The 22,455-nt window shown below is 33.2% G+C and overlaps 1 pseudogene; it reads left to right on the top strand.

Annotated features, from left to right (window-relative positions):
• Positions 1-1,152: 1,152 nt before the first annotated feature.
• On the top strand, positions 1,153-8,869 carry LOC120114220 (annotated as a pseudogene).
• The last annotated feature ends 13,586 nt before the right edge of the window (positions 8,870-22,455 follow it).

Raw genomic sequence — 22,455 nt, 5'->3', positions numbered from 1 at the left:
TATTTTTATTGTACCTCATAGTAGTGTATTTATTTTTTACTTAATTTTTAGTCATACTAATTGGTTATATTTTAAAAATTTGTAGATCTTGTCCCAATCCCGCAACTAAATGAAGAGCAATCTGATGCGGAGTCTGATTAGTTGTTGATTTGGTATCATATTTTTATTTGGCAGTTTTTTTAATAATAGTTATATTGATTAATTTTTTAATTGGATGTCTTTCTTTAAACATGCAGTGGATTTTGGATCATGTTGTTTGGAGCTGTTTTTGGATCATGTTGTTGTTTTGAATGTGCTGGCAATGTTGTTGTTTTGGAATCTGTTGGAGTCTATTGTATTTTTTTCTTTATCTAAACTGTGATTTGTTGCAATATGGATGCTTGTGGCTTAGGTTGTTGTTCTGGAATGCTTTGAATTTGAATAATTGCACAACTTTTAGTAGTTTCTATGAAGTTATAACTAAAACAATTTCAGGACTTTATATTGTGTTAATTTGATTGCACTCTATATTGTGCAAATTCTTATTTTTAGAATGTGGTTTCTCTGTCTTTATAGGGTGCCCTCATTTTGTCTTTAGCTTTGGGTGATTTCTCTGTCTTTTGTATATTTGGTTGACAAAGAATGACATATTTCGAGTGGTTGCTGCAATTTTGCATCTTGGCAATATTAAATTTACAAAAGGGAAAGAAAAGGACTCATCTATGCCCAATAAAAAGTTCATAATTTTCTTGTTTTTTTAATAAAATTATTATTATCATTATTATTTTTATTATTACTGTTTTCTCTAGGAAACAAACGTAAAAAATGGTTGTTTATTACAAATTTAAAAGTGCGAGAGATTTTGATTCAATGTACATAGATGGTCCGTTTCTAAGTATTGGTACTTTGAAAGAAAAAAATATTTTAATCAAAGCACTTGGGCAGGGGTACAAACTTCGACCTCGTTGTCACTAATGCCCAAACTAATGAAGGTTGGTCTTTGCTCAATGCATTCAAATTCTTATTTTTCGTTAAATCTATCATAAAAATATCAGTTAGGAGCACCGCCAAATCTTCCATTTGATGTTAAGAATTAAGATAAACTTTTAGCAGTTGTCTCCGTTCATGAAATAGCCTTTGTCTATAGTGTTTTATAGACTTGTTTTATCTTTTCAATTTCAGAATATCTGGAAGGCCTCGCATGCCCATTGGTGCTACACCAGAGTACTATCTTAGTCCTTTAGATGCCAAACAACTTAAATGTTTTAATTTTAGTGATCTTGTTAAGAAAACAAGTATCTAAGGTTCAGTTAACTGCATGAACTTGATCAGTTGTGTGTTTAGGTTGGTTCTGACCTTTGGTGGCTACTAGCGTGAGAGAACACCTAATTCTAGGTTTGCACTTTTTTATGCTTCACGGGCCGAAGGTGGCAGATCAGATTGAGAATGCACAATCAGAAAAGAGTAACTTCCTGGATGCTGATTCATCTGTTCCAAAATATGTAAGCTTTGCTTCCGACATATTTTCCTTGATGAAAATGGGTTTGTCTTTGCGCTACTCATGTTGCCAATTTGCCTTCTACGAATATTGACTTTATTGTGCTGGGCTTGTCTTTTTACTTGTAGCCTGAAGACTCAGAATGGGATGAATTTGGAATGATTTGTATTCAATCCCTGAAACGCTGCCAGTCCAGTCAAGCAATCCACTTCCTGATGCTCCCCCTACCGATAAAGCTGATGAGGAAAGAAAGATTAAGGCTTTAATCGATACTCCTGCCTTGGATTGGCAGCGGTGAGATAAATGCTATTTCTTTATTTTGTTTTTTGTTACTTCTATTGATGCAATGTCCATTCTTAATTGTTTGGGCTTGCAGCCAAGGTGCAGATGGCTTTGAACCTGGTAGAGGCTTTGGAAGGATGGGCGGACATGGTTTTGGTGATTTTCTTATGCCCTTTTTGTCTTCATTGCATCGTTTATCATGGTGGGGGTTTCTTTGTGGGTGGGGGCATTGCTTTGTGTATGGGATGTTCACTTTATATTGAAGTTTTATCTCTGGAATTTTTAAGTTTGATCGTTTCTGCTACTTATTATTTTGTTTTAAGTGTGCCTTGTGCTTTTGCATGTGAGATATTAGTTCTGTGGTTGCCTATTTAGTGTGTGCATGTGATTGTGCTAGCCTTGTCCATAGTCGCATCATTTAAGTGTGAGCTTGTCAGTGGACAATGCGTCTGGAGATTAGTCGCAGTTGAAACTCTCACACAAATAGCAGTTTCGTGTGTAAACCTGTTTATGCTTGACAGGGCGATAGCTTTTATTCGCATTTAGCTCAGTAGTTTTTGAAATTTTGTGGGGTATTTGATTGCTGTAACCTTTCTTCCAAATAGTATCTTGAGCTGCAGTTTTTGTTTTTCTCATTGATATTGATTAGGATTGGAGCGCAAAACGCCTCCACAAGGCTATGTTTGTCACCGCTGCAATGTGCCTGGTATGTTGAATTTATTTTCCTTTTTCGTTTGCCTAGATTATACTTTTTGGTGAACCTGTGGTTATTGAATTTGTGATGCAGGGCATTTTATTCAGCACTGCCCCACAAATGGTGATCCTAACTATGATATTAAAAGGGTGAAGCCTCCAACTGGCATTCCAAAGTCGATGCTATTGCTAATGGCAACTCCAGATGGCTCTTACGCTTTGCCAAGTGGAGCGGTTGCAGTTTTGAAACCCAATGAGTAACTGTTTTGTCTTATTATTGTGGTTCTGTTTCATGCTTGTAGGCAGTTTTATTTGTTATGCTTGGGACAAGGTGTGTGCGAGTCCTGAGATCCCTGGAAGGGGCTTCTTGTAAGGTGTTGAATAATATCTTACTGTTTACAGGGATTGATTCACAGGATGAAACGGTTTACTTAATATTTCTAAAATTATTGCAGGGAGTTGTCTAGAGATCGGGAACTTGGTAGGGAAGTGAGCAGCAGTGCTGCTGTTTCGTCACCGAAGTCCATCCGTATGTGCATTTTTTCCTAGCTTTGTTTTATTCTTGTTTGTCATGTCAGCAATCGTCTAGGCCTACTGAAGTTTCTACATTTTCTTGTTCTTTCAAAAACGGTAAGCATACAAGGTCCGTTTGTTTCACGGAAAACATACTCTGGAAAATGAATTTTGTAAAATGAAAAATCATTTTATGGTGTTTGGATGATGTGCAATTCATTTTTTACTGCTTGATAAATTTTGTAAAAATTCTTTATTATAAACATCAAATACAATAAATAATATTATTTACTAATAAAATAATAATATTATTTTGAAAATATTATAATAATTTATGGAAATATTATTATTAAAATATTATATTTACAATTTTATAAATAAAAATATTAAAATTATTGTATTTTACTAAAAACAAAATTATTATAAATTATATTATTTTTTTATTAAAATAAAAATATATTATTAATTATATTATTTACTTATTAAAATAATAATATTATTAAAATATTAAAAATATAATATAATATTGAAATAAAAGTATGATATTAGATATTATAATAATATAATTATAACAATAACAATATAATATTATATTATTAATAAATATAATCTAATAATTAATATTTTTATTAAAATGATAATATTTTGATTGTTTATGCTTGAAGTGAAAAGTTTAGAAAATGATTTACGGAAAATTAAACCGTAAGTTATTAAAGTTCGGATAATGCAAAGGAATTTTAGTTGACAGGGAAAATAAATTACATAGACCATCTCATTGAAAAATGAGACATTTTCTGAAAAACCAATTATAAGAAAACAAACAAAACCATAGAGTTGGTCAGAGTTATGCGGTTTAAGCTTGTATTTCTGATTAGTAACATGAGGAGGAATAAGATGATCTGTTGATGATGTATCATTTCAATTATGTTTTGTTTGTTGCAGAAGCCTATTCCACAAATGTCAGGTGGTGATCGTTGCCATGAGCATCTTCGGCACAGATCCGAGAGGACCTCACCAGAACGTTCCTTATGGGACTATGAAGCACCTCCGCGCCCTTCAAAGAGGAAAGCTGACCAGCATCGTGACGTTGAACGTGATTATGACCGTAACTATGATGATTGTGATAGTGATCGCCATCATCATCATTGCTCCGAGTCTTCCAAGCTTGAGCCTGAACAAGCACACAAATTAACTTCCACGACTAATACATCAGGAACGGATAAGAAGTCAAAGCCTAGTGTGTTTTCTCGCATTAGCTTTCCAGAAGAAGAAATTAGCAAGAAACAGAAGATGTAACCCCTCATACTAATGCGAGTGACCCGATTCGATCTGGGGTGATCTTGAAAAATTTAAAACTTTTATTAGAACATGTAAACTTATAAGATAATTTATGAATACAAAATAAAATTTATCAGTATTCAGAAATAAAATAGATTTTCAAACTTGTATATAAAACAAAATGTAACCTACATGCCCTCTAATCATATGTACCATTCTCTGCCAGCAACGCCAGAAGAATTTTCTTACTGATGTCGATAGATGTACTGATACTATTCTTGTAATCAAAAAAAGTGTAACAGAGTGAGTTTTGGGAAGCTCAGTAATACAATACTACCAAATGATGCTGAAGAACGTGCAAATACAAATAGACATATATTTTCTTATTGGTTCAGACATTTACAGATTTTCAGGATAAGCTGAGGTCTCGCTGATATATCAGGTAGTAACAGACAATAAGATTTCAGTTCAGAGAAATATTTCAGATGATTGAGTTAAGGAGATCAGAATATGTTAGCTAGTGTGTTCCCGTAAAACTAGTGAAAATATACAGATCTTTTTAAAACAGTAGCAGTTTAAAATATATTTACCATGTGCACAAAGCAGAGGAGCATACAAAAACGGTAAGGGTTTACCCTTGCACATAACAAAAGAGCTTGGGAAACGGTAAGGTCTTACCCTTGCACATAAAAAAAGAGCCTGGGAAACTATAAGGTCTTACCCTTGTACATAGCAAAGGAACCTGGGAAACTATAAGGTCTTATCCTTACACATAGCAAAGGAACTTGGGGAAAACTGTAAGGTCTTACCCTTTCATACAGCAAAGGAACCTGGGAAACGGTAAGGACTTACCCTTGCACATAGCAGAGGAGCCTGCGGTAACGGTAAGGACTTAACCTTGCACATAGAAGAAGAGCTTGGGAAACGGTAAGGACTTACCCTTGCACATAGCAAAGGAGCCTGAGGTAACGGTAAGGACTTACCCTTTCACATAGCAGAGGAGCCTGCGATAACGATAAGGATTTACCCTTGCACATAACAGAGGAGCCTGCGGTAACGATAAGGACTTACCCTTGCACATAGCAAAGGAGCCTAAAATACTTCCTCTAGTCATACCCCAAATGACAATAATAAACATGTATGTATTGGAGTGAAAACAATAATTAATCCATTAAAATATGAAAATGTTCCATACTCAGAAATCAGGTATAAAAATATCGTAACCAGAAATCATATCAGAAATATGCGGTAAATCAGATATAAAAATAAATTGTATTCAGAACATCGGGTATTGTCTCATAAAAATATTTAGTATGTGATTTATCAGGACCATATTTTCCAATGAAAACAGGAAACTCGATAACATATTTCAGGTAACCATAGTTCATAAAACCAATAGATTCCATGATGTCATAAATCAGGAATAATTCATATTTTTCGGTGAAAACTGTAATCGGAAAACATATAACATGTTGACATGGTTCATAAACTAGTAAATCAATAATTTTGGTAAAACTCATTTAAAAACATATAAAACCGTCATGTAGTACATGTGGAACACACTAGGATATCCAAGTATTTCTCAGAGACACTTGGTAGTTATCAGAATGGATAACATGAAACTGATGTAATTTGATCGGATTACAGGAACAAGGTTCTATTGAAAGGAATCGATTGTTAACCTATCTAATCTGACATTTAAGGTTGATACTTTATAATCACACTATGATTCATGTGCGTCAGGAAAGTGTTCAGGAACCTTTATACAAAATAATTATAGATTCAAATTTACTGAGAGTGATTCCGTTACTCAACAATCTCAGGAGTATGTATTGAATTAACATGATTTTAGTCCAATTGAACCAAATGGGTATTCAGAATCCTTTGCATCTGAGTTACTTGTTTTTCATATATGACCGTAGTGATTTGAGCTGATAAGGGAGAAACAAAGATTTAGGGAACTTATAATTTGTGTCGATCTATTGGATTATCAAACAACTCGAGCTGAACAACTCCCAGAACTGATGCCTGTCATATGGTCAATTCATTGCCCTTCCAGGGTATTCACTTTTTAATACAAACAATTTTTGTTCATAGATCATCTTTAGAATCATCGATGAATATATCTTGAGGAGACGAACATGAATTCCATATATCTTTATTTCATTTCCACGTTTCAACGGTATCAGGAAATGCCGACTTATTTGATTTGTGGTTCATAACCCATAGATATGGTACATCCTGTACGTTCATCAGAGTTTCCAGACTTATACAAATCATTTATTAGTCAAGTCTATCTTGGTCACTTCGGAGTTTCCAGAGTAATTCAGTCGTTTTAATGATTTAGATACGTACAATACTTCCATTCAGTTTAATTTGATATTTGTGGTTGATTTGTCTAACGAATATCCACTTCTTATTACCGAATGCGATCTATAGTTGAGCTGAGCTGAGTACTTCTAGAATTATCATCGAGCCGAACTTGAGAAGACAAACAAGCATTCAAGTGATATCTATGCCATTTAGCTACTAAAATAGCACTAGCGCTGGTTGATCATCTTAATCTGTGTTCCTTAACTTTTAAGAGCATTACAACATCCATGTTTATTTGAATTTCTTAATTAATCCAAGGCATTTACTTATTCTAGACCATAAGGGTATTTTGGTTATTTTGGTGCTCAATATTAATTCAGTCCTTTTTGAGCTTGAGGATATCCAATCATTCCTGAGCTTGGGGATATTCTTGATTTATTTCCATTCCAGGGGTATTTTTGGTCATTTTACAGATCCAAGATTTTTCAATTCTTTCATTCCGTTCGATCTTATTATTTAATTCAACTTATCATCTATTTCAGTCATTTCGAACAATTCTGACAAAAGAGCACCCTCAATAAATTATTCTTCAGGTATTTACTCATAACTCATAGATTTTCAGGTCAAGTGTCTTCTAAGATGTTACAACAGGTTATCATGATTTTTTTTACAAAAACAGGGTCTTAATAATTAAATCTGTAATTTATCGGGTTAGGTACGAATTCTCAAGGTACTTTCTCATTTAGAGTCAACTCGGACTATTTTTACCTCTCAAGGGCATTTTCGTAATTCCTTAACCATGTAGCTTCGGTATTAAAACTCTTAACAAGGATAAATAGAATTTAGAGATCCTAGAGTTAAATGCTTTTCCAAATAATCTTTGAACTTGAAATTATTCCTTATCAAACTTCTAATTTCTTGTACAAGCCATCAGAATTTTATTCAGTTACCAACTTTTTATCGCATTCATATCGAATGTAGGAATTACCTAACTATACAGATGAGATCAAACATTTTCTTATTCATGCATTTACCAATACCAACATGTTCCATAAAGCATGAAAATATAGTAATGAATTACCTCAAATTCTGTGCCATACTGATCGACCATTTAAATTCCATTCGAACGCCCTCGATCTTTAATTCAACTTTCAATAATTCCTCAAATACACAACAACATAAATTTCATCAAAAAAGGAGCTTAATTGCAAAAAAATGGATCGAAACAAATCAAACGAAATCGGACTCGGGATGTCGAAAAACATAAAATATGACTTTTTGAAAATTTTAACTTTTTTAGTCAAAGTCAACGGCTCACTCCAGGCGGTTCGGCTCGGTTCAAATGGATGACAGGTGATGGCCACTCTCAGGGGGCGGCGCGTGCGGTGGCTCCGGTTGTTGGTTCGGCGTGAAATTTTTCAGATTTGTAGATCGAGACCTCAGGAGTCTCGTGCAAGTTTATTTTTCATCAAAACATAACGGATTGTAAAATTTTAAAACATACCAACTTATCTGACGGTGGCCGGTGAGTGACGACGACGGAGCAACAACGGCGAGATGATTTCTGTCGGGTTTTGAGCGTACGGTGATGGTGAGTCCGATGGTGTAGGAGGTGTGATGAACGGGTGGCCGGATCAACCGAAATCGACGGAAACCAACGACGATCGAGTTAAAACTGACTAAACTTTCGGTTGAGTTTTACGGCGAACAACGCCGATTCACGACTGGATAGAGGTCGGGTTTTGTTCTCCGTTCAATGGTGAGTCTATTGGTGGTTTCAAATCGACAAATGGTGGTCGGACGATGGAGAATCGGAGCTACAAAGGAGGTCGACGGGGGAGGAAATTTGGAGAAAAACAATCGGGAAAACTGATTACATAGGGAAGGGGAATTTATTTTTCAACATATAAGAAAAATAGGTAAATTCAAGACTGGATCCCTAAATTTCCCTCACTTTCTAAAACTGACTATAAGTTTTGGAAACTTATAATTTGCCCCTAAAATGGGGTGTTATAGAAGATATCTTTTGATGCACCGACGTCCTCTGGCCATCACAAACCATCCTCCAATGGATATGATTACAAGACATCATCGGCCACTGCCAAGGCGGTTTCTACAACAAGTGGTGGTGGGAGGAAGAGCAGTAGTAGCAATGCTGTAGATTATGACTCCAATGACGATGATAGACATTTCAAAAGGAAACCGTCAAGGTACGAGTCATCTCCACCACAATCAGCCGAGTGGGAAACCACAACACTCAAAAGGATCAAGGCAACTGGAACGAGACCGAGATCGGGAGCGTATCACCGATAGTAAACACAAATAGAATGTATAAGAGGTTGTAGTAGTACTGCTTGTTACTGAAGCAGCGTTTGCTCGGTCTGGAATTGCCATTGCATAGCTTTGCACCAGTATGCTACTATTCCTAATGGAAGGATTTGGAGAAAATAATACAATTTCTTTTTGCTTTGTATTTTACAATCCTAGTGTCTTTTTTAATTAAAAAAGAAAAAAAACATTGTTTTGTCATTAAGTATTATTGTAATGCAGTTTCCTATTGAATCTTAAATCTAGTTGAATGTTATATTTATACATATAAATTGTATTTCTCAACATGATTGTTTCTAGAGATCAAAGGGGTGCAATAACACGTACATCTTTTTTAATGCAATTACAATTCATTGACAGCCGCAAAATTGAAAATTATTACTGGACTAAAATCAATATTTCTTATTTATATAGTTTTTCCTTGTCCACTTATATATATAAACTTCCTATTATTTAGAAGAAACTATTTGACAGAAAATCTGAAGGGTTCACGACGACTGATGGGGTGTATCCAATCCTTGGAAGATTGATCCATTGCGGTTGATTCATGTCGGAAACCCAGTGTTCCCTTATGCTAACAGCAAGATTTTATGAAACATGTAAAATAACCTACTCAAAGCCACAAAGAAGAAATAATAAAAGCAAAAACAAAAATGAAGTCCTATTAGAAATATCTCTGTTTGAAGATCCTAATACTAGAAATATCTCTTTTGAAACAAAGAGAGATATGTGTCCAATTAGACTTTATCCAACGACAAATGACAAAGATGAAGAATAATAAATTAAAGGGTAAATTATACAATTGACCACCTAACTATTTAACCCTTTTACGTTTACAACCAATCTTTCAATTTTGTCAATCAGTCCACTTAACTATTTAATTGTATCCAATCAAGCCACTTACAGTTAATATCTAACGGAGATGTTCACGTGACAGTTAATAAAATCGGTATAATTATACATTTAGCCCTCAATACTTATACATTTTATCAATTTGGTCCTAAAATAAATTTAATTCAACAAATTCAATCCACCAATTAGATGGTGACACATTTTAAATTAAATATTTTTAAGGTAAACTACACGAGTGACATCGAACTATGGTCATAAACCATTTTGACCACCAACGTTTGAAAACAATCAAACAGACTACCCAACTATTTAAATGGTTCATTTAAGCCATTGTCAGTTAATTTTTAACAGAGGTGGTGATGTGGCAATTATCTCAAATTGGCCTAATTATATATTCAATGTAACACCTCAACCCGTACTTGACCCGGATACGAGTCCGAGATGTCACATTGACTTTTTGAAACAATATTCTTACAAAATAGAAAAACATTTGAACTCATATTAAGAAAATATAATAATATACTATTAAATTATGTTTCATTATAAAATTTTAAGGCAAAAACGTATTTATGAACAATACTATATCTGGAGGTAATCCTGGCAACTCCGCAGGGAACACATCAGGGAATTCTCTGACTATCGGAATCTCGTCTAACCCTTTCTCTTTAATTCTTGTATATACTACATTTGCAAGAAAACCATTACATCCTTGTAGCATCAACTTCTTTGCGGACATCGCTGATATTACATTTGCAAAAGGTTTAAACCTTTCACTAATCACATTTACTTCTATCCATTCTGGACTCTTCAGGGTTACCTTTTTCAATCTACAATCAACATTCCCATAATAACGAAACAATCAATCTATTCCCAGAATTACTTCGAATTCATCAAAAGGTCGTTCCATCATATTAGCAGGAAATTCAATTCCCTGAATCCTTATGGGACATCCCTTACATACCTTATTTACCCGAGCACTGTGCCCTAAAGGATTAGTTACTATCACCTCATTACTCGTAGCTTCTAATGGGATTCTCAATTCCTTTACTAATTTACTGGTAATATAAGAATAATTGGAACCCGGATCAATCAACACCAATACTAATTTATCATACAACTTAAAAGTACCTACTATAATATCAGGATCATCACAGTCGTCACTTGTCTTTAAATTGTATACTCGTGCGGTTGATCGAACTTCAGGTTGTGCAGAGGATTCAGACTGATTCCTTCCTCTGTCTCTTCCTCGTCCTCATTGTGAGGCAGAAACATTTCTTTCAGTTGGTGCAGGCTCACCAACTATTAATGGGTAATCCCGGATAAAATGTTCGGCATCTCCGCATCGAAAACAAACTACAGAAGCCATCCGACATGCCTCAAAATGATTCTTTCCATAATATTGACACTGTCTTACTTGACCTTGATTGAATCTCCCAACACCGGATCTCATTGATTGCGTCTATCACGCACTCATCTAACTTGTTCCTCTAGCAGAGGATGCAATAGATTCAGATCTAGCTTGAGGTCGGAATCCCGAATCTCTTCCTCTTTTTGGTGGTGCTGTGCTAGAAGAAGCACATGTTCTCTGTGAAGTCTGAACTCTTGAGTCCCCAAATATCTCGTTTTGAGCTCTCTCAAGAGCTTTAGCATGATTAATCACCTCCTGGAACGATGACAAGTTCAGTACTATCAGTATCTCTTTCAATCTAGTGCGCAAGCCCTCCACAAACCATTCACAAGAATCATTTTCTGTAGTTACAAGCTCCGAAGCAAACCGACTCAGCTTATTAAACTCATATTCGTATTCATATACGGAGCGATTCATCTGTTTCAAATTCATAAACTCCTATTTCATCTGCCTTATGAATTGATCTCCAATGTATTTGTGCTTAAACTCTTACAAGAACAGAGACCAAGTTACTTGATCACTTGACATCCTCATGGTGACATTTGTCCCCCATATTCTAGCTTGTCCTCTAAGTAAAGACACAGTTCCATCTAGCTTCTCCACTTCAGAACAGTGGAGACCATCTAACATGATTTTCATATCATTTAACCAAAGATCCGTTGCAAACGGACTTTCCTCGGCTTCTCCCTTAAATTCGGGAGCTCCTAATCCTCTCAAATCCTTTGCTACATTTGCTCTGGGAGTTGATGGAACAGGAGGTTGGAAACGTGTCAGGACAGTATCTAATGTCCTGAAGAAGATATATTGATCACTTACAGGCACTCCAGAAGGTGTATGTTCTTCACCTTGCCTGGCCAGAGCAGGTGAATTATTATTCTCAGCGGGCCGATCATCTCCCGCTTCACTTCGAGAACTACCATGCCCGAACATCTAATAAGAATAAACATATCATTCTATTAGCAAAACAACATACTCCATACTACACCAGATCAGAAGTTTTCACTATTTTGTTGGCATGTATACATTATAAGACACTCTAGACTTCGGTTTATGCCGAGAATCGACTAAACCATAACTCTTATACCATTAAATGTAACACCCCAACCCGTACCCGACCTAGATACGAGTCCGAGATGTCACATTGACTTTTTGAAACAATATTCTTCCAAAATAACAAAATATTTGAACTCATATTAAGAAAATATAATAATATACTATAGTGTACCGGTACACTGCTATAGTGTACCGATGCACAAAAACATCGAATATAAATTATGTATCGATGCACTGCTACAGTACTGAGAACCTGAGGTATGTGAGTACTATGAGTACTGTGAGGTTTTGCACTATGCTGTCACCACAGCTCGTATAAATTTACACCGAAGTACCACATAGAATTTGTCCTGAAGGACCGCGTAGAATTGCACCGTAGTGCCATATAAAATTGTCCATAAGGACCACATATAAATTCCTTAGAAATCATATACATATACCAAGGATCAAGTAGATGTCTCAAAAGACCTCATACATGTTCCAAAGAACACATATATATCCCGAAGGACCGCGTAGACCCTCTACTTTTGGCATGCCAACTATACTTATAGTTCTCATCTATATAACATGGGCTTTCACAATTCACATAGTTTATATCGCATAGACATATTATTTCCATACCTTTATCACATAGCTCATATAACTTTTCCTGCATATTCATGTCACATAATGCATATAATATGAATTCATGTCATGTATCATAATATGAAATGTAATCATGTATCAAAATATTGAATCTAGACTTATCATAAGTCTCGAACTGAATATTCTACTATATTCATGCTATGCATATGCACTCACCTATGTCTCCTTACCTTTCCCTCGATCAATCTTACTTGTCAATTGTTCTGGAACTTGTTTAGGCTCGATATCTACATAAATATAATTTTCAAGACAATTATAAGAAGCCTAAACCTTATAATTCGATAATAATAACTTGGGCTAATTTAATGAACCCAAAATTCAATTTTCCTTTAGGGGTGTACCGATGCACTATGGGTGCATCAGTAAACAAATTAGGTTTGAAATTCCCATGCATCGATGCACCCCTTAATATATCGATGCATCTTCAAAATTGGTCGTAGTACATTGGTACCCATTCATAGTGTATCAATGCACCTACCCAAAATAGGTTATTTCATCCGAAAATTCATCAACTCTTCATTAAATTTCATCATAAAATCTCCTGTCATACCACCAAACTCATCTACAACCATTTTAATTAACTTCTATCATTTCATCATCTTATTATCTCCCATATCTCATCCAAATTCTTAAAATTAAGAATCATACCCAATTTTTCATGTTATCCAAACTTAATTCTAACACTTATAACTTCTTATTCTCATAAATGACAAGTCAAATATAACCTCCAAATTCATTTAAACCCTCTTAATCAAAATTTCTCTTATCCACTTCTTATCTTTAATCCTTCATAATTTACAAATCTTTTAGTTTCTATAACCCTTTTCATCTCCATCACGTTTCCTAAGTCTTCTTTAACTAAAACCATACTTAAATTTTAAGGATTAACCAAAAGAAATCCAACTTACCTTGGCTTTGGTCTTCACGTTGAAGAAGAGAAGAAGATGGAGAAGATGAATAAGATAAGTCTGAAAACTTATCTCCTCAAAGCATGCTCCACATGGGTATTATAATACCCAATAATTATTATTTTATTATTTTCCTTGTTCAATGACTCATTTTCCCTTTAACTCTTCCTTCATTTACTAAACCATCCTACACCACATCTTTCAATTAATTCCTGAACTTTTTAATTTAATTAATCTGGTCATTGAATTTTAAAATCTTATACTTTAATCACTAGCCCAGTATTGAGGATGTTACATTCAGTCCTTAATATTTACACATTGTATCAATTTAGTCACTATTTTAATTTAATTAAATAAATTCACACTCCAATCCAGAGGTGCCACATGTCACTATATGATTGGAGTATGAATTTAATTAATTTTAATATTTTAATTAAATAAAATTTCCCACCAATCAGTAGAGGTAGCAAACGAGTCATTCAGACCGGGTTTGGGTTGGGTCATTTTGGATCGGTTAATTTCGGTCTATATTAAATTCGGTTTACTTTTGTTCGGATCGAATCTGGTTCGGATCTAGTTCGGTGTACAATAAATCAGATCGAGTTGGGTGATTATCGGATCAATTGATTTTTGAATCAGGTCAATATCGGGTTGGGTCAATATTGGATCGGTTGGTTTTTGGGTCGGGTTAATACTAGATCATTTAGATTTCGGGTCGGGTCAATATCAGATCGATTGATTTTCGGTTAGGTCAAGCTTTAGATCAGGTCAATTTGGGTTGAATTGGTAATGAGTCTAATAAAAAATCAAGTATATATAGAAGTATTGATATATTCTTGTAAAAATATGTCTTCTTGTTTGTTAATCTTATAATTTAGGCATAATTTTAATTCTCAATAGTTCAATATTTTGAATTAAACCACCATTTAGAGATGACAAATCGATAATTTGATACAAACACAATTTTATAATACGTGTTAGAATTTGTTATCAAAATTTTATATGTGTTAGAATTTGTTATCAAATTTTTATATTAATCTCGTATGAAAAGTTTATAATGAGAACTGTTTAATAAAGAAATAATTTTTTACTAAATTTTTTATTACCAATTATAAATTTAATATTTTTATTAAATTTTTAAAAATAATAAATAACTTTATTTGTTAAGTTTTAGTCATAACATAAGTAAACTTTATATTATTTTTATTATGAATATAATATTATCTCCTTTGTTTTAGTCGATTTCTATTATTTTTATTATAAATCAAATATTTTTATTACAAGTAAGATAAATAAATTTTATTTATTACCATTTTCAATCTTACAATTAGATTCTTACTTTTATATTTTTCTTAAACTTTCTACATTTTTATTATAAATCTAATTTTTTTTAATAAATTACCAATTTTATTTAAATTAATTTATTATTCAAAATAACTTTTATCGTTTAAATTAAAGTAAACTTCCTTATATATATTCAAAATAAAAAAAAGACCTCACTATTTAGGTTAAAGTATAATTTTGTTTATATAGAATTTATTTTATATATTATTTACAAAAATACTATATATATAAGTATGACGTTCTTCTTTAACTCAAGAAATTCAAAATTCAAGAATTTTCTCAGTCATCGCTCAATCCAGTTAGTTTCAATCGTCGCTCAACTTCTGCCATCTCCAACTATTCTGCACTGGCAATTCTATTTCTGACTCAACTCTCACATGCAGGCGCCACTTCATCCAGTGCCCAACTTCTCCTACCTTGTTGCGTGAGCACCTTGCCCTGGTATTGCTTGCTGTCGTAATTGATAACTTCCAATTTCCAAATACATCATATTTCACTTTTTTTTTTCAAGATTCACTTTAATTTGATTTCTTTAGTTAGTTATTTTAATATCATGTCAATTTATTATTTCCATTATTATTTACAATTATCACTATTAATTCATTACTAAAATCTGTTACGATCATTATTATTATTCTAAAAATTAATATTATTTTCTACTGTAATTATTATTAAAAATTTTAAGCGCAAGAGTTTTTAGTAATCAAAATGGTAATGTCAATATCTTTTATCTTATTGTATATCTCATTCACGCTAATTCGAATATCTTATTCTTCAGTCGAAAAAATCTTATTTGAAAAAAGACTTTGTTGAGTTAATCGATCGACGAAATAGCCAAGAGGTGGTGAATTGGCAATTAAGATTTTGGTGGAAGCTTTTGTAGAAAATAAAAAATATTTGCACAAGGATTTAGAATGGTTTGACTTTCTCAACCAATGTCTACGTCCACTACCTTAGCTATCCACACTAAGGATTTTCCAATAAATTCACTAATTTGTTCTTTCTTTTGAGGACAAAGAGTAACCTTAGAACTCCCTCAAGAATTATACCCCAAATTCTTGATAACACTCTCTCCCAAAGAGAAGAATACAAATTTCACAAACTTACAGAAAACCCTCACAAGGTAAGATGTTTGCACAATTCTAGAACAAAGAAAGAACACTCAAGAATAACACAATTGAGTATAAGTGGTGTTCTTGAAAGCAAAACTGAATATTGAATGAAAATTGGCTTGAATTTGCTCAAACTTGATGTTTAAAGCTTTCTCTTTGTTTCTCTCATAATTGTTATTGATCAATGGCTTCAGAACTTGTTTAAATACACCTTGGATTGATTCTAGCCGTTGGGAATCATTTGGGTGATGTTAGAGACGTTGTAGTGTGAAAACACTCTTGAAAAAGACAGCAGGGAGCATAGGGTATCGGTACCCCTTCAATGGGTATCGATACCTGTAGTGTAAAATTCAAATATTACGACCGTTAAATGACTAGGGTATCGGTACCTCTAAGGGGGTATCAATACCCATAGGGCATTATGTTTTTCTCAGACCCAAAACTTGCATAGGGGTATCGGTACCCATTAGGCAATCTGTTTTTCTCGGAGCCAAAATTGGAATAGGGGTATCGGTACACCCTATGAGGGGTATCGATACCTTCCTATTTAAAATTTATTTTTGGCTCGATTAAGGCTCGAAAAACTTTTCAAAATTGTTTCAAAAATATTTTAAGATTAAAACACAATTTCACACTTAAGTAAGGATTGAAATTGACATTTGAAAAACTTGGAGTAATATTTTGATATTCGAATAATTTAATCGAATATGCTTTAAAATGATTATAAAATCTTAAAATCCAATAACACTTAATTTGTTATATCGAAACATCAAAATGTTTTCAACAATCTCCCCCTCTTTGATATAACAAAACATTTTAGTAATTTTAAGATTTTCTTTCAAAAAATTACTCCCCCTTACAATAACACTTCTCCCCCTTTTTGTTAAATCAAAAAGACTCTATAAACGTTTTAAAACAAGTTTTTTAAAAATTTAGCCAATTGATATTTAGATAAAGCTTAAGCTGCTAAGATCACAATCAAGAGAAAGATTAGCCATTAGTTCCTTAAATCAATATTCATAGATAATATGTAATGGTAATTGGTCATATTCTAAATGATGCAAAAATTAATATAAACAATATAAACATTAAATTCAAATCATTCAAACAACCAAAATCAAATATATAAACATTCAAGTTCAATCATTTCCAAACATCCATATCAAATTCAAACGTTTAAAACAAATAATGCAATTCAAACAAACAAATCCAAATATTCAAAATGTTTTGAAAATGTTAGGATCCATTATGATTCAACCTAAGAAAACTAACAAGAGAAGTTCAAGCATCCGTAGGAGGATCAGGAGGAGATAGATGTGCCCATATATTAGCCACATCTCGTGTAAGCCCATCGAGTCTATCGTCCATAGCATTTAATCGGTTATCCATTGCTTCACGGTTAACTCGAATCTCTTGTTGATTCTCCAATTGTTGAGCCCCCATAGCAGTCAAGTGGGACTCTAAAGATGAAAACCTCATATCTAATGTCTCCATAAATGATTAGAAGTATGGAGGCATTTGATTTTCTTACTGTGCTGGCTCGTCATCGAGATCGTCGATATTTTGAAATAACTCTTGAAGTTTTGGATCATCGTCTGCTGCAGGTGCCGGAAGAGCTTGTGAAGAGCTATCTCCTGGTGTTTTCTTAATGGATCAAACCCATTGGTCCTTTTCCTGCTTCCATCCCGATTTCTTTAAATATGTCAAGTTGATTTCATTTTTGAGAGGGATAGATATATCAAGTCGAACCTTAAGCTGGGCTTTGATAAACAAGTTACTCAGAAGATAACCGTAAACTATAGTTTCACAAAGTTTCTTATTAGGGACAAGGTTTACGGTTTCAACGAGTTCAGAAAAGATAATTTGAGGTAGGTTTATTTTCTTATTATTCTGGATATAATGTATCCACCCAAGGTCTAAAGCTCTAAAAGTGGAGTATTTGCCTCTAGATGGTCTAAACCACCAAAGATCATCAGATGAAGAAAACGATCGTAGTGATCTAACACACCCGCACTCGACTTGACCTTGTAAGGAGTACCTACTACTTCTTTTTCATTATATAAACTGATATTATCTAAACCTAGAGTTAGTTATGTAGTCCGAGTCAATATAAATGAATTGACCTAGAAGATAGGATCAAATTCCTATTGTTTCGGTTCTAGTTTGGTTTTGGATACAAATCGCATTTGAATAGAAAATTCGAACAAGTTGTTGGTAAACTACTGGTTCGAGTTGAAAAAGGTTATCAAATTTCCAATCTTGTAGGGTAGGAAGATATCTAAAGTTCATTCTACCATAGCTCGAAGAGAAGAAATATGTTCTTCCCTAATTTTATACAACTCAAAGAGATAGGCAAACCTATGGTAAAGATTATCCCTACGGCCAGGTTCGTTAAAGCATGAGTTTCGAATAGTCATTTCGGGATCATCGGTATTAGGAATTTGTTGAATAGGAGGTGGATTTGGAGGTAGGTTTGGTGGTCAGTTTGAACGACTTGATGATGACCTAGGGCGTTTATGAGACATGGTTCAAGAAATCGGAATAGGATAGATACCTACAATTTTAAAACTCATGTATGCAATATAATCAATCCCAAAACTCAAATGAGTCCTCAATATTTCAAGGTTCTCTAAAATAATCATAATGGGCAATTTTAAAAACTATATTTGAAAACAATGTTTGAAAATCAATACATAGTTTTCAAAACAACATAATTAAATCAAAAACAACAAAAAATTATTTTGAAATTAAAAAAAAATGGTAAAATCTTGTATTTTTGATGAAATTGGTTGTAGAATATAGTTTAAAACTATAATATAAGGAATGCCCGATATCTAATTCAACCTAGAACTAATTAAAACTAGTCATAAGTTCAAAATCAATAAAATAGTAGTTTTAGAAAAATACCTTAAAGATTTTCAGATTTGAGTGAGATTAAATGTTGTTTGCACGATGTTGTTGATGCAAGCAGGATTAGGAGTTTCCAACTTGAAATCAAAGGATTTGAGCAATGTAGTGTTTTGGTAGAGAGGAGAGAAGAAACGGTGAGCAAGGGTTTATATTTGGGATTTTCGGCTAAATGAAGTTTTTAGGGATTTTAAAGCCTAAACCCGACAAGGGGTATCTGTACCCTTATGGCGGAATCGATACACATTCAAAGAGGGTATCGATACCTAGCAAGGGGGTATCGATACCTGGTGCACAAAAATGTCAAAAATCTATATTTAAACACTTAAAATGCTAAATTAATTAGCTTTAGTGGTATTGACAACTCATATATCGAAAATTAAAAATGTTCTATCAAACAAATCTATCCTTAAATTTTATTTGAACATAATATTAATTTTCTCTAAAGATCATAAACTCCCCCTAACTAATAGCAAGGAATGCACTCAAAAATGTTATTTTTATAAGCATTTTTCATCTTTTAATTAAAAGTGCTAAAAATCATTTTAAACACTAAGCGAAGATAGGTCAGTTAAACCTAATTCTCTCCTAAGTGTCCAAAATCTCTCTTTATTTAAAGGTTTTGTAAAAATATCCGCTGATTGATGCAAAGTATAAACATATTCTAGAACTATATCTTCTTTCGTGACATGATCTCTAATGAAATGATGTATAATTTCAATGTACTTAGTTCTAGAGTGTTGGATGAAATTTTTAGTGAGAAAAATAGCATTAGTATTGTCACACTTGATAGGTATGGTACTAACTTCAATTCCATAATCTAAAAGTTGTTGTTTCATCCATAAAACTTGTGCACAACAACTACCGGCTGAAATGTATTCCGCTTCAGTGGTAGATAATGCAACATAATTTTGTTTCTTTGAAAACCATGAAATCAACATATTTCCTAGGAATTGGCAAGTACCAGAGGTGTTTTTCCTATCTATTTTACATCCTCCATAATCCGCATCAGAGAAGGCATGTAAGCTAAAGCTAGAGTCTCTAGGATACCAAAGTCCTAAACTAGGAGTGTCTTTAAGGTATCTAAAGATTCTCTTAAAGGTTAGTAGATTGATTCCTTAGGGCATGATTGAAATCTAGTACATAAGCAAACACTAAACATAATTCGTATTTTGCTTGATTTATGAAGATGTCATCTTTTATTTACTTGATTTGGAGTCCCAAGAAAAATGAGAGCTCCCCCACCATGCTCATCTCAAATCCACTCTACATTATCTTAGAAATTCTTGGCAAAGAGCATCATTAGTAGAACCAAATATTATATCATCAACATAAATTTGAACTACTAATAAATCTTTACCTTTATACTTTAAAAACAATGTAGCGTCGACCTATCCTTTTGAAAAACATTTTTCAATTAAAAAATTTGACAATCTTTTATACCAAGCTCTAGGAGCTTGTTTTAAACCATAAAGCACTTTTGTCAATTTAAAAATATGATCTGGAAATTTTAAATCTTCAAAACCAGGAGGTTGTTCCACATACACTTCTTTTTTTATAAAACCATTTAAAAATGAACTTCTAATATCCATTTGATATAATTTAAATTTGTTGAAACCTGTAAATGCTAATAACATTCTTATTGCTTCCATCCTAGCTACAGGAGTGTATGTTTCATCATAATCTATGCCTTCTTCTTGAGTATAGCCTTGAGCAACAAGTCTAGTTTTGTTTCTCACTATATTACCACTTTCATTAAGCTTATTCCTAAATACCCATCTAGTACCTACAATAGATTTATTACTAGGCCTTTCAACTAATGTCCATACTTTACTTCTCTCAAATTGATTTAACTCTTCTTGCATAGCCATAAACCAATGTTCATCATTTAATGCTTCTTTAATATTATTAGGCTCTATGCATGAGATAAATGTAACATAATTGCATATATTTCTAAGAGAAGATCGAGTTGTTACCCCTTTCATGGATCACCTATTATTTCACCATCCTTGACATAGTTGTATTCTCTTGGGTAAGAGACTTCCCTTTCTTCAATGATTGGATTCTCAAGAACATCGTGAGTTTCCTCATCTTTTGTTTCTTCCTTTGATGATAGTTCTCCAACGTCATTTCTAACGTTATTTGTTTTTACAATACCTACGTCATCATCAACATAAGAATCCTTCCTCAAAAGGGGATTATCATCGAAAACAACACTTATAGACTCTTCTACAACTAAAGTTCTTTTATTAAATACCCGATAAGCTTTAGAATTTAAGGAATAACCCAGAAAAATTCCTTCATCACTTTTAGCATCAAATTTGCCAAGATTTTCTTTACCGTTGTTTAAAACAAAACATTTACATCCAAAAGAATGAAAATAACTAATGTTAGGTTTTTTATTTTTGAAAAAGTTCATATAGAGTTTTCTTTAAAATTGGCCTAATCATTACTCTGTTTATAACATAACAAGCGGTACTTGTGGCTTCAGCCCAAAAATATTTTGGCAAATGGTTAGACAAATTGTTTTCACAAAGCATGGTTCTAACCATTTCTTCTAAAGTTTGATTTTTCCTCTCAACAACTCCATTTTGTTGAGGGATTATTGATGCAGAAAAATTATGGCTAATACTATTAGAATTACAAAAATCAGTAAATCCAATATTTTCAAATTCAGTACCATGATCACTCCTAACACTAGTTATGGAGTAACCTTTTTCATTTTGGATTACTTTTGAAAACGTGATGAATTTTTCTAATGATTCATCTTTAGTACTTAAGAATAGAACCCAAGTATATCTAGAATAGTCATCTACCAATACAAAGCAATATTGTTTTCCACCCAAGCTAATAGTCCTAATTGGCCCAAAAAGATCTATATGGATCAATTATAATACTCTACTCGTTGATACATCATTAATGGACTTAAACGAAGCTCTTTGATGTTTTCCTTTAGCACAATCATCACAGATTTTATCTTTATCAAATTTTAGCTTTGTTAACCCTCTTACTAAATCTCCTTGAATTAGTCTTTGTAAAATACTCATGCTTGTATGTCCTAGTCTCCTATGCCATAACCAACTGTCATGTTCATCCTTAGCAACTAGGTATAAATTAGTCATATTTATTGAATATATATGCACCATGTATATGTTTCCTATTTTATGACCAACAAGCATAATCCGATTAGATGCATTGTCAATGACTTTACAACCATTTGTTTCAAATAAGACATTGTATCCTTTATCATAAAATTGACTAATACTCAATAGATTATACTTTAACTCATTCACATATAATACTTTTTCTATTTGTATGGAAGATGTATCACCTATAGTACCT

Source organism: Hibiscus syriacus, unplaced genomic scaffold (assembly GCF_006381635.1).
Source record: "Hibiscus syriacus cultivar Baekdansim isolate YM2019G1 unplaced genomic scaffold, ASM638163v2 tig00110221_pilon, whole genome shotgun sequence".
In the NCBI taxonomy this organism is placed as follows: Eukaryota; Viridiplantae; Streptophyta; class Magnoliopsida; order Malvales; family Malvaceae; genus Hibiscus; species Hibiscus syriacus.
This window is presented reverse-complemented; position numbering and strand designations above follow the sequence as displayed.